The sequence below is a fragment of the Scyliorhinus torazame genome, chromosome 12 (assembly GCF_047496885.1).
Source record: "Scyliorhinus torazame isolate Kashiwa2021f chromosome 12, sScyTor2.1, whole genome shotgun sequence".
Lineage (NCBI taxonomy): Eukaryota > Metazoa > Chordata > Chondrichthyes > Carcharhiniformes > Scyliorhinidae > Scyliorhinus > Scyliorhinus torazame.
In genome coordinates, this window is record NC_092718.1 from 125,389,212 (window position 1) to 125,409,050 (window position 19,839).

A 19,839-nucleotide genomic window follows, 5' to 3' on the forward strand; every position below is an offset into this window, starting at 1 on the left:
TGGTAGGGAGGAAGGGAGGGAGGAAGGATGGAAAGAAGGAACCAAGTAAAGATGGAAGAAATTAAGGACGGAAGGAAGGAATGAAGGAAGGGAGGAAGACTAGAAGGAAGGAAAGAAGGAAGAAAGGACGCATGTAGTGGAGGAAGGAAGGCAGGAAGTAACTAAAGAAGGAATGAAGGAAAGACAGGTGAGCGGCGCGGTAGTGCGGGAGGCATGAAATAAGGGATGGAGGGAAGGTGGAATGCAGTTATAGGGAGGAAGGAAAGAAGGGATGGCGGGGCGGGTTGTCGGGTGGATACAAAGAAGGGAGGCAGGGAACGTGCAATACAGGCAGAGCGGTAGGGAGGAAGGGAGGGAGGAAGGAAGGACGGAAGAAAGGAAGGGACGGCGGGAGCAAGGTCAGGAGGAAGTAAAGAAGTGAGGGCGGGAAGGTGGATAGCAGGGAGAATTGTTGGGAGCAGAACGAAGGAGGAAGGATGGAATGAAGTAGGAGAGAAGGAAGTAAGGAATGAGGGAAAGAAGGAAGTAAGAAAGGAAAGAAGGAAGGACGGAAGGAAGGAATGAAGGAAGGAGAGAAAGGAGTAAGGTTGAAGACAAGATGGATAGGAGAGAAGATTGAATTCAGGGATAAAGGTAGGACGAGAGGAAGGGTGGGAGGAACAAAGGAAGGAAGAGGAAGGAAGGGAAAAAGGAAGGAAGTAAGGAAGGAAGACAGAAAGGAAGGGACGAACGAAAGAAATTAAGAAGAAAGGAAGGAAGAATGAAGGATGGAAAGAAAGATGACAGGAAGGAACTAAGTAAGAAATGAAGAAATAAAGAAGATAGGGAGGAAACACAGAAGTGGGGGAGAAGAGATGGAATGCAGGGAGAATGGTGGAGAGGAAGGGAGAAAGGGTGGGAGGAAGGAGGGAAAGAAGGCCGGATGGAAGGAAGGCCGGAACAATCGAAGAAACGAAAGAAGTGAAGATGAAAGAAGGAAGGGTTGGATGGAGTTAGGGAGGAAGTTCAGATGGGTGGGAGGGAAGGGGGAAGGCAGGGAGAGTGGAAGGAATGAAGGACTGAAGACTGGAAAGAAAGAAGGGAGGATTGAAGTAAGTAAGGAAGGACTGAAGGAAGAAAGGAAGCAAGTAGTAAAGGAAAGAAGGAAGGCAAGAAGCAATTAACGAAGGAATGAAGGAAAGAATGGAGAGCGGTGCGGGAGTGCGGGAGGCAGCAAACACGTGATGGATGGAAGCTGGAATGCAGGGAGAGTGATAGGAAGGAAGGGAAGAAGGGAGGGGCGTGTTCTCGGGAGGATGCAAAAAAGGGGGAAGGGAACGTGGAACACAGGTAGAGTGGTAGGGAGGAAGGGAGGAAGGACGGAAGGAAGGAAGGCACGGAGGGAGCGCAGGAGGAAGCAAAAAAGGGAGTGCGGGAAGGTGGACTGCAGGGAGAATTGTTGCGACGAGAAGGAAGGAGGAAATTTGGCAGGAAGTAAAAAAGAAGGAAGGAAGGAATGAGGGAAGAAAGGAAGTAAGGAAAGAAAGAAGGAAGGACGGAAGGAAAGAAAGAAAGAAAGAAAGAATGAATGAAGAAGGAAATATGGGAAGGAGAAAAGATTGAATTCAGGGTGAGTGGTAGGGAGGAGGAGGAAGGTAGGACGGGAGGAAGGGAGGATCGAAGGAAAGAAGGAAGAGGAAGGAAGGAAAGAAGGAAAGAAGAAAGGAAGCAAGGAAGGAAGGCAGGAAGTAATGAACGAAGGAAGGGAGGAAAAAAGGGAGGGTGGTGCGGGAGAGTGGCAGGGAAGAAGGAAAGAAGGGAGGGTGGTGCGTGTTGTCGGAAGGAAGCAAATAAGGGATGGAGGAAACGTGGAATACAGGTAGAGTGGCCTGGAGGAAGGAAGGATGGAAGTAAGTGATGAAGGAAAGAAGGAAGGAAGGAATGAGGTAAGAAAGTAATGAAGGACAGGAGGAAGGAAGGACGGAAGGAAGGAAGTAAGGATGGAAGGAATGAAGTAAGGGAGGAAAGAAGAGACGGCGGGTGGGGTGGGCAGTAGGAAGCAAAGTAGGGATGGCGGGATGGTGAAATGCAGGGAGAGTGATTGGGAGGAAGGGAGGGATGGAGAGTGGATGGAAGGAAGAAAGGAAGGATGGAAGGAAGTAAGGAAAGGAGAATGGAATAAGGGAATGCAGGAATGAAGGAAGGAAAGAAAGAAAGGAAGAAGGAAAAAATGAAGGGAGGGAAGATGGAACGGAGGAAGTTAGATCAGGAGAAAGGGAGGGAGGAACTAAGGAAGGAAGTATGGAAGCAAAAAAGGGACAGGAGATGCAAAGAAGGGAGGAAGAAATTGAGGGAGGAAGGGCAGATGGGAGGGAGGGAAGGAGGAAGGCAGGAGGAGTGGGAGGGGGAGAGGAAAACAGGAAGTAAAGAATAATGGAAGGAAGGAAGGTTGAAAGGAAATAAGGATGGATCGAAGGAAGGGTGTAAGAATGGACGAAAGGAAGGATTGAAGGAAGGAAGAGGGAGGGGCACCAAATGAAATACGGAAGAACGGAGGAAGCGGGGAGGAAAGTCAGGTGGCAGGGCGTAAGGATGTGATTGACGGACGAATTGAGGGAGGGAGTGAGGGAGGAAGGAATGAAGTACGAGGGGAGCAAGGGAGGAGGGGAAGAGAGAGGGAAGAGGGAGGGAAGTCAGGAATGAGGGAGCAAGGAATGGATTGAGATAAGGAGTGAGGGAGGGAGGGAAGGAGGAAGCAAGGAAGGATGGAAGGATGGAACGTTGGAGGGAAGGAAGATGGAACAGAGCAGACGAGGAAGGGATGAATGGAGGGAGGGGTGGGAAGCCAAGAATGGATGGGGCCATGGGAGGAAGCGAGGTCGTGTGGGATGTGAAATGTAGGGAAGGAGGGTGGGAAGCAAGAGGGAGGGATGAAGGAAGGATGGGAGTGAGGGAGGCAGGGAGAGAGGGAGAAAGGAAGGAACAAAGGACATATGGAAGAATGGAAGGAAGGAAGGAAGGAAGGAAGTGGGATAGGGAGCAAGGATGGAAGGAAGGAAGCAAGGCGGGAAGGAAGGAACGAAATGCGGAAGGAAAGAAATAAGGATGAAAGGAAGGGAGGAATCAAGGAAAGGTGGACGGACAAAAAAATGGAAAGAAGGAAGGAAGGAACGAAGGAAGGAATGATGAAAGGAAGGAAGAGGGAGGGGGAGCAAATGAAGTATGGAAGAATGGAGGGAGCGGAGAGGGAAGTCAGGGAGGGAGGGTGTAAGGATGGAATTGAGGGACGGAGTGAGGGAGGGAGGTTGGAAAGAAGGAAGGAAGTGGGAGGACGTGCAAGGGAGGAACGGAAGAAGTGAGGGAAGCCGGCAGGAAACCAGGAAGGGAGGAAGTAAGGAATGGATTGTGAGAAGGAGTCCGGGTGGGTGGGAAGGAGGGAGAGAGGGAAGGAGGAAGCAAGAAGGATGGAAGGTCGGAAGGATGGAAGGAAAGTAGGATGGAAGGAAGAGGGAGGGGTGCAAGTGAGGAAGGGATGCAGGGAGGGAGGGGGCTGGGAAGCCAAGAACTGAGGGGGCGAGTGGGAAGAAGAGAAGACGTGTGGGAGGAGAAATGTATGGATGGAGGGTGGGAGAAAACAGGGAGGAAGGAAGGAAGAAAGGAATGAAGGAAGGATGGGATTAAGTTTGGGAGGGAGGGAGTAAGGAAGGAAGGGCATATTGACGGAAGGAAGGACGCACTTTGGCCCTGAGCAAGGGAGGAAGGAATGAAAGAGCCTAGGAAGGAAGGAATTAAAGAAGGAAGGGTGAAATGAAGGGAGAGAGGAAGGAAGGAAGCAAGCAAGAGAGCCGTGGATCGAGGGAGGAAGAGAACGAGGGAGGGAGGGGTGAGGGTTGTCAGAAAGGGGTGGGAAGAAGGGAAGGAGGGTGGGAAGAGGAATGCAGGAATGGAGGGAGGGTGCAAGGAGAGAGGGTGGGATGGCGGTAGGAAGGGAGGAAGGAAGGAACGAAGGAACGAAGGAAAGAAGGATGGAAGGAAGGAAGGGTGGAAGGAACGAAGGAAGGAATCTCCCTCTTGTAGTTACCCACCTTTTGTGTTATTGCCAAATGGGTACATCAGGGAGGAAATTGTTTTACTCTTTGAAACAGAAACATGGATGGAATAAACAAAAAAACGGTGCTTGCAATAGGTTAGAATGGACGTCTTGTTGCTGAGTCTCGTTGGTTTTCTAACTATTTCAATTAAACAAGGAAAGAGCTAGACCGGTTATTTTACACGGCAAGAGTAATAATATTGTCTCAGACTGCATTACGCAATTGCTGATAAGTATCTGAAAATGTTGTTCTCTCAGGCTTAAAACCCCACCATTCAACGCTAAATTATGATGCTTCTGACCTGCAACTCCCGCAAACAATCAAGTGGCGTTCAATAAAGAGTCAGGGGGCTGAATGGCATGGCTCCTGATATATTCGGGGGGGGGGAAAGATGCGCCGAAATAAATTCTTCTGCAATTTAAATTCATTTAAAGTAATATTTCACTTTCGGTAAAACATGCTGTAAAAAAAAATAATTTGCATAGCTATTTTGCACTCACTTGTCATAACTGCCGTAAACATATCTGATCTGACAACAGTTTAAGTCTGTAGACAACTAATGCATAGTGCTTCGAATAAATTAATCAAGAAACTACTTTGGCCTCACCCAATTCTTCCAAGGAATCGTTGCATTTCTCTAAAGCTGGTTAAGTACATGGAAAATAAATGGAATCATTTGTATGTCTATGCATATGTTGCCCACAAGGTTGGAAGGAATTTATAAATACACAGCAATGGCAGCGCCTAAAACTAGCTGTCCAAACGGCCACGTGAACCACTTTGGAAAGTATCTAAGTGCAAATAAACCTTTCATCGTCGTTCCTTTTATGTAGTTCCATATCAGATAGTTATCTAGTTCCTACTCATAAAACTCCTGCTCAGAACAAAATTAATTAATTAAAGCGTCTCATATGGAAACCTCGGGCACGAGCACATAAAAATAGTAACTTCTTTCACGATCAGGTCAAAGTGGTCACCAAATAAACACATATCCACAGATACGTTATGTGCATTTAAATTCATACATTCACAATTTTCATTGCAGTTAAAGTAGAGATAGAACCCAATGAACGACGAAAGGCGTCTCAGCATAAATCGCTTTAAATCCAACTATATTTATTTTCTGATCTCCAAACTACATGAGAACGCACTGAAACATTTCAGATTCAATGAGTTCGCCAACAGTTTGATGCTGACAGGAGCTAGACATTATTAAAGTAGGAGTGCAATGTTATCCAGTTGGCATATTTCTCTAGGTCCGTATGAGCTTTGATCTTTGTGCCAGGCTGCTCAGTCTTTTTTCTTTGCATCTGCGTCCTGAACTTCACCACAAAAATCAACCATTTTTACAATAAGAGTAATTTTTATTCGTGTGACAAGTAGGCTTATATTAACACTGCAAGACGTTACTGTGAAAATCCTTTCGCTGCCATCCACAGTCGTACTCCACAACACACAGCCATTTTCTTGTAATGTTTTTAAATATGACAGCATTGGAGGTCGGCTTTTGCTTCCCTGGTAAAACTTTCTCTGGGACGATGTTTTTCCCTGGTAATCATCTGGTGCTAAGTCTTTGAATTGACCACAATCAAATACTATATGATCACAGCAGCTGCATTGTGTTTAAACTGACAGGAAATTGTCGCCGTATATTTTTCCCGAAGCAATATTCAAAGATGCAATATTAAATGACAGTCGATCAGAAAAAGGAAGACACGTTTCACATGAATCCCCCCCTCAAAAAAAATGTTCATCTTCACTTGTATACTTTAATTGCCAGAGTTAAGGAAAGATGTTCAACGAAACACGAGTTCCCTACGTTTTATTTCTGTTGACAGTTTATTGATCGGGGACTCTCGATGAATACCGAATGTGTCCTTTCAAATAAATCTCATGGGGTTTTATGTGGGACTCAGAATTGGTACAATAAACCAGGAATTCCTGATTCTGTGGCAAACGTGTCATGAATTGAGCCAAAGTTAACCAAATTGATATTAGCGGAACACATTATTTATCGCTATCCAAGAATAGAATGTGGGAAGTAAGCAAGAAATGTACAGAGTTCCAAAGTTCCTGCTTTTTTGGAATTGGCTTGAAGATAAAAACGGGTGGGTGAATCACCGGGCTTCTGGTGACATGTAGAAAGTAACATTCATGCCGCACATGTGGAACGCAATGACCATTTCAAGGACTCGCGAACCATCGTATATTCACATTCAATGATATTATTACCATCGCTGAAAGCCCGAATAGCAACACATTCAGAATTACCACTTGCAAGAAACAGAGCTGGAATATTTGAATGAGTAATGTCACTGCAAGATAAGTTTAGAGGGTTTGTATGCAGCTTCAAGATACTCATCGGCTGAAGACTGAATCAGTCCATTGACAAGGCTACAAGGCACAAGTTAAGAGTGTGATGATGCCCATGTCTACATTAATGACTTTGCTCATCTTCTCCAGAACAATTTACTGGTTATAGGTATCTGGAGGATAGAATATGCAAATTTACACTTTGCAAGCAGTCCAATTGTCACATCTTTCTGGTACTCATTTCATTAGTTGTGTAACATTAAGCTCGTTTTATCATTTTTCTTGCTGTTGTCTCCTGATGTAAGTAAAATATTAATTATCCTTCTCTGTTTTAAAACGCACGCACCAACCAGTTGTATTCTAACATTAACAAAACTTCCTTCCTGCACCATCCGGTGTGTTCCAAATTTTCACTTATACTATTAATATGTGCTCCAGATCAAAAGTTAATTCCGTTGCACACCACGTTGCGGGTACTTTTTTATATTTGTCAGGAAACTTTTAGCACGAAGAGTTATGAGCAATCTTTTAACAGAGCAGCTCGAAATGTATGCATGCTGATTAATCAGCGATCATAGCAGAAGATGTGTGAAATAATGTTTGTTTCAACATTCGGAAATCCAGGAGAGAGAAGGGAGCTAACGTTTCGACTGTGGATGACTCTTTGTCAGAGCGAGATTTGCACAGCTTTGATGAAGAATCATCCACATTGGAAACGTTAGCTCGCTTCTCTCTCCACAGATGCCGTAAGACTTGTTGCTTTTGTCCGATATTTTCTGTTCTTGTTTCAGATTCCAGGATTCGCAATAATTTGCTTTTATCTTCCCGAACATCCGTGCATTTGCCATGAAGTGAACTTCCTTTGCACAAGGCACTACAGTGCTAATATTTTACCCAAGGGAATTCATAAAGGAAAATAACGTAACTGACTGAAGGAGCAAACAAATAACACAGTTACCGAGAGAAATATGCACACTTCAGACAACGTTTCCATGAGCATAAATCAGGTACAAGTCAAAATGTCCAGAATCTATGCGGTAAAACAAGTTCATGATGAACTGTACGTTGCACCTGCAGTAGCAATGATATGGAAATGCCGGCGTTGGGATGGTCTGGGCTCAGCAAGAAGTTTGGCATCACCAGTTTAAAGTCCAACACGTTTATTTGGAATCACTTGCTTTCGGAGCGCAGCACCTTCATCAGGTGAGCGGAGAGGTAGGTTCCACAAACACATATATAGACAAAGTCAATGATGCAAGGTGATACTTTGAATGCGAGTCTTTGCAGATCATTAAGTATTTACACGTCTATACGGTGCAACTTGAGAGAAGGACAATTACAGCCCAAGCAGGTGTGAACTGCCTCAAGCCAGGATAGCCTGTAGGATTTCGCAAGCCCAGGCCAGATGGGGGGGGGGGGCGGTGAATGTCGTGAGACATGAATCCAAGGTCGGGTTGAGGCCGTCCACGTGTGTGCGGAACGTGGCGATCAGTTTCTGCTCGGCGATTCTGCGTTGCCGTGCGTCCTGAAGGCCGCCTTGGAGAATGCATTCTCAAAGATCATAGGCTGAATGCCCTTGACTACTGAAGTGTTCCCCGACTGGAAGGGAACATTCCTCCCTGGTGATTGTCGCGCGATGTCTGTTCATCCTGACATGTAATAGCAGCTTGAGCTGGGGATAACTGAGGGATTTGGTAGGCTGTTCACTCAACATGTTGAGTGCAGTTTCAGCCATCCAGGACATAAAACGAACATTTCAGTTCCTTTCCTTCTAATACCTTTGCGAATCCCTCGAGCGTTTCCAATCTTCCAAATATAAGAAAGTCAACACGAGAAATCTTCCCTCTCTGAAACATTTCCTGACTAAACGTTGGCAACACTGTGCGGCAGCTCCTCTGCAGCTTCTAATTCATTTCTCTCTGTGTCGCAACATCTTATGCATTGTCAGTTGCACAGATGCTACGTTCATGATAATGGTCCTCATGCCATACAAATCACTAATTTCTACGATCGAAACATAGTCGATCAGTTTCCAGGACTTACAGGTTACTGTGTGCCATATGCAAAGATGCCATGAAAGAAACACCCGGGGAACCTGTCAAACGTGAGTTATTATTGCCTTACAGAATGATTCATCTCTCCCACTGACAGCATGTCCATTCTCCCGCACGTCCAGAAGACGATGGCCCATCTCGGAGGATACCTCCGCGGATGCATTGTTGCAGTCGCGGCTCAGCTGTAATCCCCATCCTCCACCAGCGCAGATACACACACCTCGGTGGAAAATGTCAGTGGTCAGACACCTGGAGCACAATCTGGTGAGCACCACACAGCTGCGGGTATGCATCCTGTGGAAGCAGGAACCTCCAGGCAAGACAGCAGTTGAAGGTTTGCTGGATCCCTGGACCCAGCTTGGCCCCAGCCTGAAGCTGAGCATCCGGAACAGAGTTAGCCATGGCTGATGGGGATGATAGCGATCAACCTGAACGTTGAAAGGGAGGTCAGCATCACTCCAGCACATCCATAACCAATTGGAGGAGTCCCAAATGGACGCCGTCAATGAGTGGCACCCAGGCCAACACTGCCAGGGTGGCGACCGCACGACGTCGGCTCCATGATTGAAGGTGTCCAAGTTGGCACGGCCATGGATGAGGGTCTCGGCAGTATGTCTGCCTCACTGGGGCATGCCAGTTAGTACCAGCACGATATTGACGGCCTACTGTGAGACATGTCCCACTCTCAAATGAGAATAGTCGTGGCGCCTCAGAATTTGTTGCAGGCGCAGGTGGGCATGGCTGAGGCACTGCAGAGCATGGCGCGGTCACTGGGGGATATGTACCAGTCACTGAGAAGCATCGCCGAGGGTGCAGAGCTAGATAATGCAGGGGAAGCCGGGGCCCGAACCAGCTTCCACTCCATCCCAAGTTGAATCCCAGGGCCCTATCGCCACCGACCGGAAGGAAGGGGCATTGAGTGCCATCGCAGACGCGTCCTATGGGGCGGCGATAGGGCACTCCCGAGTTCCACGCTCTGATAATAATAATATTTTATTGTCACAAGTATGAAGTTACTGTGAAAAGCCCCTGGTCGCCACATTCCGGTGCTTGTTCGCATAAGCTGGTACGGGAATTGAACCCGCGCTGCAGGCCTTATTCTAGTTTTGCTCAGCAGGCTAGGCAGCTGATTTGTAATGATGCAGCCTCTCGGGGTCAGCAAACGGAACATTGTGGCACGGCTGTACATGTGCCATCGACAAGTGAGCCTCGAGCCTCTGGCCCCCAGCCCCCGGAGGACGTCTGCCAGGGGCATCGAAGGCTGCGAGACTATGTAAGCAGCTGGCTGTCTTCGACTCAGACGTTCATCCTGGGGAAACATCAAGAAGTAGTGTTAGAGCTAGGAGGGCCAGGCACAGTGAGCATCACTAATGATACGAGGGTAGGGAGAGAGATTAGTTAAGGGGTGGGTAGGGTTTGGGCTTCGAGGTTGGCGGGGGGCGGTGGGGGGGGGGGGGGTTGTTGGGCGGCATATCCGAAATACGGTATTGTGCAGCACATTATAAAACTCTTTACACAAACAGTATGATACCTCTGTCCCATTCTTCAGGCGGGCTGACCACCTTTGACTGTCTCTTCAGGCAAGCCCCCACCCTCTGGCCGTGGTACGCACTCACTTGGTCATGTCCAGAGAGCTGTGGCCGTCCCTTGGGTGTTCGAATGTTGTCTGCTGCGTATGTTATTTTGACTGCCACACAGTGTGCAGGCATCAAGATGAGATCGGAAAGTCAGTGACTCCCACATCCAATATCGCACGTCTACACACGGAAAACCACTTGGCTTTCCTCAAGCGCTCACATAACCACGATTGCCGAATCCCTCTGGACGGTTGCCTTCATCACCGGAGCCAGAGGCTTCAGCAGTCGGTGGGGGCTATGGATGTTCGGTGGGTGGACGGGCAGGGACAGGGGTTGCCCCATGAATGGGGTTGGGATCCAACCGTAGCATGATGGTGCTGCGAGCGCCCCCCCCCCCCCCCCCAATCAGTTGCACCACCAGCGCCTCCCATCCACCCTTATTTGGCGGCCCAATCCTGCCGATGTCCCCCAACACCAATCCACGTGTCCCCCGTTGAGCGTTGAGTGACGGTCGGCTCTCGTTAATTGTATGGAAATGGGGCTTACGTGCTGAAATTTGCTTCTCGCCACTCAACGGCAAGATTTCGAAGACACCTGAAGGAGCAGGCCGGTTGCATCGCAAAGTGTTTGGCGTCTGGCGCTGTTCCCGTTTTTGCCTTCTCCCCCAATGCACCAGCCTCGTTAGGCTTATATGTGAGTTTAACGCCGCCAGAATACAACTCTCAATGTTGAGGAGATAATGTCGAAGAGAAAGTAGATTCAGCCGGTCAATTTTTGCCTGATGTCTGAATTCGCAGGCATCTCCTATTTTCCATATGAACCGGCTCTGTAGCATCCTTAGTGTTTCTTTGTCCTTAACAATATATGGCCAACAGGCCTGCTCGCAATACGTTTAATGTGGTCAGACCAAACGTTCGTAGTGCTGAGGTTAAATTTCGACCTTTTCAATTCATTTGCGTCGTTGAACCCTCTGGAAAACCTCTGCTTAAAGTCGTACACAGTCAATAACTGGCATATACTGTATTCCTGATGTCTGCTTTGAATTAATTTTGAAATGACTAATTTCCTGATTGCAAAATTACCGTGCAATAGATGGGCAAATGTGCTTGTATCAAATTAATTACATTAGTCATCGCTTTAGCTTATTGGTAAAGATTTGATTGAGGAGAAAATACGTAAATTTTAGAAATGTTGCCATAAGAGATTTTGCTAGTAGGTGACTTAGTGGTCCTAGGATGAATGTGGTAAATTGGGGGAAGGCTAATTATAACAATATTAGGCGGGAACTGAAGAACATAGATTGGGGGCGGATGTTTGAGGGCAAATCAACATCTGACATGTGGGAGGCTTTCAAGTGTCAGTTGAAAGGAATCCAGGACCGGCATGTTCCTGTGAGGAAGAAGGATAAATACGGCAATTTTCGGCAACCTTGGATGACGAGAGACATTGTAGGCATCGTCAAAAAGAAAAAGGAGGCATTTGTCAGGGCTAAAAGGCTGGGAACAGCCGAAGCCTGTGTGGAATATAAGGAAAGTAGGAAGGAACTTAAGCAAGGAGTCAGGAGGGCTAGAAGGGGTCACGAAAAGTAATTGGCAGATAGGGTTAAGGAAAATCCCAAGGCTTTTCACACGTACATAAAAAGCAAGAGGGTAGCCAGGGAAAGGATTGGCCCACTGAAGGATAGGGAAGGGAATCTATGTGTGGAACCAAAGGAAATGGGCGAGGTACTAAATGAATACTTTGCATCAGTATTCACCAAAGAGAAGAAATTGGTAGATGTTGAGTCTGGAGAAGGGTGTGTAGACAGCCTGGGTCACATTGAGATCCAAAAAGACGAGGTGTTGGGTGTCTTAAAAAATATTAAGGTTGATAAGTCCCCAGGGCCTGATGGGATCTACCACAGAATACTGAAGGAGGCTGGAGACGAAATTGCTGAGGCCTTGACAGAAATCTTTGGATCCACACTGTCTTCAGGTGATGTCCCGGAGGAGTGGAGAATAGTCAATGTTGTTCCTCTGTTTAAGAAGGGTAGCATGGATAATCCAGGGAACTACACGCCGGTGAGCCTTACTTAAGTGGTAGGGAAATTACTGGAGAGAATTCTTCGAGACAAGATCTACACCCATTTGGAAGCAAATGGACGTATTAGTGAGAGGCAGCATGGTTTTGTGAAGGGGAGGTCGTGTCTCACCACCTTAATAGAGTTTTTCGAGGAGGTCACTAAGATGATTGATGTAGGTAGGGCAGTGGGTGTTGTCTATATGGACTTCAATAAGGCCTTTGACAAGGTCCCTCATGATAGACTACTACAAAAGGTGAAGTCACACGGAACCTGGGGTGAGCTGGCAAGGTGGATACAGAACTGGCTAGGTCATAAAAGGCAGAGAGTAGCAATGGACGGATGCTTTTCTAATTGGAGGGCTGTGACCAGTGGTGTTCCACAGGGATCAGTGCTGGGACCTTTGCTGTTTGTAGTATAGATAAATGATTTGGAGGAAAATGTAACTGGTCTGATTAGTAAGTTTGCAGACGACACAAAGGTTAGTGGAATTGCGGATAGCGATGAGGACTGTCAGAGGATACAGCAGGATTTAGATTGTTTGGAGACTTGGGCGGAGAGATGGCAGATTGAGTTTAATCCGGGGAAATGTGAGGTAATGCATTTTGGAAGGTCTAATGCAGGTAGGGAATATACAGTGGTAGAACCCTCAAGAGTATTGAAAGCCAAAGAGATCTAGAAGTACAGGTCCACAGGTCACTGAAAAGGCAACACAGGTGGAGAAGGTAGTCAAGAAGGCATACGGCATGCTTGCCTTCATTGGCCGGTCATTGAGTATAAGAATTGGCAAGTCATGTTGCAGCTGTATCGAACCTTAGTTAGGCCACACTTGGAGTATAGTGTTCAATTTTGGTCGCCACACTACCAGAAGGATGTGGAGGCTTTAGAGAAGGTGCAGAAGAGATTTACCAGAATGTTGTCTGGTATGCAGGGCATTAGCTATGAGGAGCGGTTGAATAAACTCGGTTTGTTCTCACTGGAACGAAGGAGGTTGAGGGGCGATCTGATAGAGGTCTGCAAAATTATGAGGGGCATAGACAGAGTGGATAGTCAGAGGCTTTTCCCAGGGGTAGAGGGGTCAATTACTAGGGTGCATCGGTTTAAGGTGAGAGGGGCAAGGTTCAGAGTAGATGTACGAGGCAGGTTTTTTACGCAGAGGGTAGTGGGTGCCTGGAACTCGCTACTGGAGGAGGTGGTGGAAGCAGGGACGACAGTGACATTTAAGGGGCATGTTGACAAATACATGAATAGGATGGGAATAGATTGATACGGACCCAGGAAGTGTAGAAGATTGTCGTTTAGTCGGGCAGCATGGTCGGCACGGACTTGGAGGGCCGAAGGGCCTGTTCCTGTGCTGCACATTTCTTTGTTCTTTGTTCTTTTTTGAAAGGAGTGGAGATACAATGCATGTTAAGCCTCAGCAGTTCACCGCAGTACGAAAACTGCACATGGTCCTCAGAAGTTCACTTATATTGTTGAACTAGTTTATCGTACCACTGAGCTGGTTGTGAATCTACAGTTTTTAAACATAAACCATTTTTATACTTTCAACACAGGCAATTTATACACATATCTGTCAACATTCTATGAAAAGTCACGTACATTTTTCTGAAGTTTTCAGCTTTTGTTCTGATCAAAAGAAGAAGGCAATTGTGCTTTTATAAACCGAAAAATAATTACGTCCTATGAATTAAAATCAAAAATGTGAACAACACAAAGTGAATTCACAGACCTATTTTGGTCTCTACGAATTTTTCAAAAAGAGCATACACATGCTGGATGTGCTATGTATTTTCATTAAATATGATGGAGACTAATATTTAATTTTTGGCTGGTTCATGGAATCCAGGGTGAAAATGAAGCGTATGTTACGGATAATGTGGACCTGTCTCTCCATTGTGCAGGGCACCCGATTTCCCCTTTTGTTCTCGCAAAGCACAAGGAAAATCTGAAAGATAACCAACAGCTCTTTAACCGGATGTGTGGGTGAGATTACTGGTTTGGGATCGAAAAGTGTAATTTCTATCGAGTCATGTCGGTAATTGAGGAGACTAGTATTGAAGGCAATTCAGCAGTTGCGATTGTCCAACAATGTCGAGGTGCTTGCGAACTGCAGGAAAAAACACAAGCGCAGCAGAGCAGTTGATCAAAGTAACAATGCTACCATTGATTAAAAGCCTTTCGGCAGAGGGTAAATGATGCCATTACGGTTTGTGCATTCAGGAGGATGCAGACGGGATCGATAATTCCGCAAGCGTATGGTCTGCCCTGTGCCATCGGATGCTACAATTGCTCTCGGATGGAGAGTGCTGTTCCATGGGAAGAGGAGGATTCATTTCTCATAGTCGGCGAAAGCACGGAATCGATCGGTAAGGCTGGCAAAGACAATCTGCCTGAGAATCTATATTCCTCGCAGAGAGAAAAAGCTAATCCTCAGTGACAATGTTCTTTGGATTACTACCTAAACAACGGATGAAGTAATGTTGCGTGTGTCAGATGACATTGTTCCAAAAATACAGTAGTTGCAATTAAAGGGCCATGGGCGCCCGCCCTGGGCCAGTATGGGGCAACACATGACTTTATCTGAAGTGGACTTTGAGAAACCTACTGGTGAGTCGCATAAACATGGCGGCAGAGAACTCTTAAAATTATTTATTGGGACTGAGGTGACAAGTGGCGGAAAACAGAATAAATTTAAAACAGCGGTAAGAAGGCCAGATTTCGTGGTAGCAATAAGTATCATTATAATTATAACTTGGCTGGCTCAGACAGAGCGTGCAAGCAGAGGTATCCTGAAGCAGATAAGCCTATGGATTTCAAATAAGTAAAAATAACAATAGTAATATATTCTGCATCCAAATATGTGCAGCGATCATTTCAAAATGCATGCATTTCATTCGAATGGATGCCCATGTGGGTGTTGTGATAGCCATTATAGCGATAAGAGTGAAAGATGCAAGAGGTGTGTTCCTGAATTTTCAAAGCCACATGCCAGTTTCAAATGTCACGAACCCTGGCATAGGTGGAGAGGCATGAATATTAAGTATATATAACACTATTGATATAGATACAGAATCTTATGTCTACCGATAACAATGTAGTAATATCGTTGCTCTGCGTGTTCTTTGTGTTGTGATATGAAATAGAAATTGTGAGATGCTACTTGTGGGATTAATTTATTTCTCCTAATGTGCAACCGCTTTGTAGCACGTGGTACACAGGACGGCATATGCTTGATTGGATAAAGTTAAAACAATATTCATGAAGCCAGTAATCTACATTTCGATTGGAGATGCAAGGATGAATCAATTTTTTTGCGATGTCTCACAAAATGCAATTGCATTTTTCGAGGATCGGACGAACTGCTTAGTTGATGGAAATATAGTTGATGTAGTTTGCATGGACTTCCTTGAGGCTTTTCACCAGTCCCTCAATGGACACTGGTCAAGAAAGCGGAGGCCATGGGACCAGCGTAATTTGACAGATTGGATCCAACGTTGTCTTAGTGGTAAGAGGCAGATGGAGAATATTGTTTGTTTAACTCTAAGCCTGTTGCCAGTGATGTATCACAGAGATCGGTTCTAGGCATTTTTGATTATAGTTTGCATTATGATCTAGACGTGAATCTGAGAATAATGATCAGTAAGGTCGCAGATTTCTCTAAAATTGGTTGTGAGGCAAATCGTGAAAGCAGAGCCTTCGATGGTAGAGACGGGCTGGGGAGATTTTCAGAACTGTGGCACATGCTGGTAACGCTGAAAACTGAATGGATGCCTTTTGGGAGGTCAATAATGGCACGGAAATACAAAATGAACGGCAGCATGATGGGAATTACAGATGATCACAAGGACCTTGGTGCAAATTTCCAAACATCAATGAAGGCAGAACGATATGCAGGTACGGATTTAAGGCGCCGTGTGGAATGCTTGTATTTATTCATAGGTACTTAAAATATAAGACCAGGGAGGTTTTGATGGGGCTATATAATGACTCGATAAGACATAGGTAGAAACTGTTTGCAGTTCTGCACTGTAGAAAGATGCGATTGCACTAGAGAGCGTGCAGAGTGCAATGTCCATGGCTTGGACGTTTGCTGGTGCCACTCGGGGGGGGGGGGGGGATTTAAACTAGTATGAGAGAGGGGTTGTGAACCAGAGCGTTAGCTTAAAAGGTATCATAACTGAAGCGGAAATAGTCTGAGAAGGGAGGTGGTAAATGGAGAAAGGAGGCTCTTGTAACGTAATGCAGGCAGTGTACGGAACGAGATAAATAAGTTTGTTGTGCACATTGAAATTTGCCGGTGGGCATCACAGAGACGTGGCTGCAAGTGGATCAGGGCTGGGATTTAAATATACAAGGGTGTGTGTCCTATCGAAAGGACAGGCAGACGGGCAAAGGGGGCGGGTTTGCATTGTTATTAAGGAATGAAGCTAAATCAATAACAAGGAGCGATATAGAATCAGAAGACACAGGATATCTGTGGGTAGTGTTGAGGAATCGCAAAGGTAAATAGACCCTGATGGAAGTCATGCAGACGCTCCCTCGCAGTAGTCAGGATGTAGGGCAGCTAATATATCAGGACATAGTGAAAGCATGTAAAAAAATACAATATTACAATAATCATGCGGGACTTAAATATGCAGGTGGACTGGGGAAATAAGGTTGGTAGTGGATCCCAAGAAAATAAAAGTTTGCAATGTCTAAGCGATGTTGTTTTGGAGCAGCGTGTGACCGATCGAACTAGGGAACAGGCAATTCTGGATTTGTTGATGCGAAATGAGACAGGCTTGATCAGGGAACGTAAGGTGAAGGATCCTTAGGGAGCAGTGACCATCATATGATAGAATTTAACCTGCTGGGAGGAGCTGGCCAGAGTTGATTGGAAAAGGAGACTGGCAGAGAAGAAAGTGGAACAACAATGGCAGGAGTTTTAGGGGGTTATTCGGGCGGCACAGCAGAAATTCACCCCAACATGAGGAAACATGCAAAGTGGAGGAGAAGGCATCCATGGTTGACGACGGACGTCAAGGATAGAATACAAGCAAAAGAAAAAGCATACAGAGTGGAGTGGATTAGTGTGAAGCCAAAGGACTGGGAAGCCTTTAAAAGCGACCAGAGGAAATCGAAAAAAGCAACAAGGGTATATAAAATGAAATATGAGTGCTTGGAAGCTAGTAATATAAAAGAAGGGCGGAATATGTTTTTCAATGCATAAAACGTAAGAGAAAGGCACAAATAGACATTGTATCACTGGAAAATGTGGCTGGAGAAGTAATAATAGGAAATAAAGAAATGGCAGAGGAACTTCACAGTTAGTTTGCGTCAGTCTTCACAGTGGCAGACCCCAGTGGGAGGCCAGAGCTCCAGGAGAATTGGTGGACAGAGGTGACTGCAGTTGCAATCACTAAGGAGAATATTGTGGGGAACCTGAAAGTCTGAAGGTAAATAAATCACCTGGACCAGATGTCACGCCATGGTTCTAAAATGTTATAGCTGCGGTAATTGTGGAGACATTGATGCTGAACTTTCAGTAATCACTGGAGGCAGGAAGTGTCCCAGAGGATTGGAAAATGGCTGATGTAACACCGCGGTTTAAGAAGGGAAGGAGACAGAAGAAGGGAAATCATAGGTCCGTTAGCCTGACTTAGTAAGATTTTGAGCCCATTATGAAAGATGAGATCACCGAGCGCTTGGATTGCTGATAAAATAAGACTGATTCAGAACGGCTTTAGCAAAGGGAGGTCATGTCTGAGAAATCAGTTGGAGTTCTTTGAGGAGGTAACAAGGAATTTATCCAAAGGGGGAACCACGGTGGCGCAGTGGGTACCACTTCTGCCTCACGGCGCCGTGGTCGCAAGTTCGATCCCGGCTCTGGGTCACTGTCCGTGTGGGGTTTGCTCATTTTCCCAGTGTTGGCGTGGGCTTCGCCCCCACATCCCATAGATGCGCAGGGCAGATGGATTGGGCACGCTAAGTTGCCGCTATTTGGACAAAATGAACTGGGTAGTCTAAATTTATTTTTAAAATGTTAGGCAAAGGAGAACCAGTGGATGTGATTTATTTACATTTCCAGAAATTTCCAGAAGATGCCGCATAGGAGCCAGTTAAATACATTAAGAACTAATGGTGTTATGCGTAATAGACTGGCATGGATAGAGGATTGGCTGACTGTCAGAAATCAGAGAGTGTGGATAAAGAAGTATTTTCAGGATTGCAGCCATTGGCTAGTGATGTGCCTCAGGGTTCGGCACTGAGACCACAGATTTTCACAATATACATTAATTATCTGGAAGGTGTAACTGAAGGAACTGTTGCTAACTTTACAGATGAGACAAAAATCTGTAGAGCGACAGGTAGTAATAAGAAATCAGGGCAGCTGCATGCAAGCGTAGTGGGCAATGAAGTGGTAGATGTAATATAACGTGAAAAAGTGTGTGGGTATGCATTTTGGAAGGAGGAATGGAGGCATAGACTATTTTCTGAATGGGGAAATGCTTAGGAACTCAGAAGCGCAAAATGACTTGGGAGTCCTTGCTCACGATTCTCTTAATGTTAACGTGCAGGTTCAATCGGCAGTTAGGAAGGCAAATATAATGTTACCATTCGTGTCCCGAGGAATAGCAGACCAAGGAAGTACTTCTGAGGCTGTATACGTCTCAGGTCGGACCAAATTTGGAATATTGTGAGCAGTTTTGGGGCCTGTATCTAAGGAACGATGTTCTGGCCTGGGTAAGGTTCCGGAGGAGGTTCAGAATAATGAACCCTGGAATGGAGAGCTTGTCGTACGAGGAACCGTTGACGACTCTGGGTGTGTATTCGTAGGAGTTTAGAAGGATGACGGGGCAATCTTAGTGTAACGTATAGGGTACTTGAAGGCCATAATTGAATAGATGTGGAGAGGATGTTTCCACTTGTGGGAAAAACAAGAACCAGATGACAAAATCTCAGACGAAAGGGAATATCCTTTGAAACAGAGATGAAGAGAGGTTTCTTCTGCCAGAGGGTGGTGAATCTTTGCCGCAGCAGGCTGTGGAGGCCAAATCACTGAGTGTCTTTAAGGCAGAGAATGATAGATTCTTGATTAATAAGGGAATCAAGGATTACGGCAGAAGGCAGGATAACGGGGATGAGAACAATTTTAGCCATGATTGAACAGTGCAGCAGCATCGATGAATCGAGTGGCCTAATTCTGCTCCTATGTCTTATTGTGTTGCCTGCTCTTTACCGGTTCAAATAACAAAATAAAGTGTTTAGATTGAGGTAATTTTTCTTAGAGCAGAGGCAACAGAGAAGTGATATGATTGTTGTACACAAAACCATGAGGAATATTAAACATTGTAGTTAATAACCAAAGTTCCCCTCAGTATAGTTGTAAATAACCAAAGGTCAGGTATTGTGTTCGGGGCAAAAAGTTCAGAGAGGATTTGTGGAAAAACATCTTCACTCAGAGCGTGCTGGGAATGTGAAACTCACTTCATGCAATGGTGGGAGACGCGCAACACTCTTGAAATATTGGAGGCGTCCAGGTGAACACGATAAACGCTGGAGTATACATAGCTTTTTTAAAAAATTGTTTACACTACAATTCATTTGTTCCAATTAAGGGGCAATTTAGCGTGGCCAATCCACTACCCTGCACATCTTTGGGTTGAAGGGCCGAAACCCACGCAATCATGGCGAGAATGTGCAAACTCCACACGGACCGTGACCCAGAGCCGTGATCGAACGTGGGACCTCAGCTGTGTGAGGCAGAAATGATAACCACT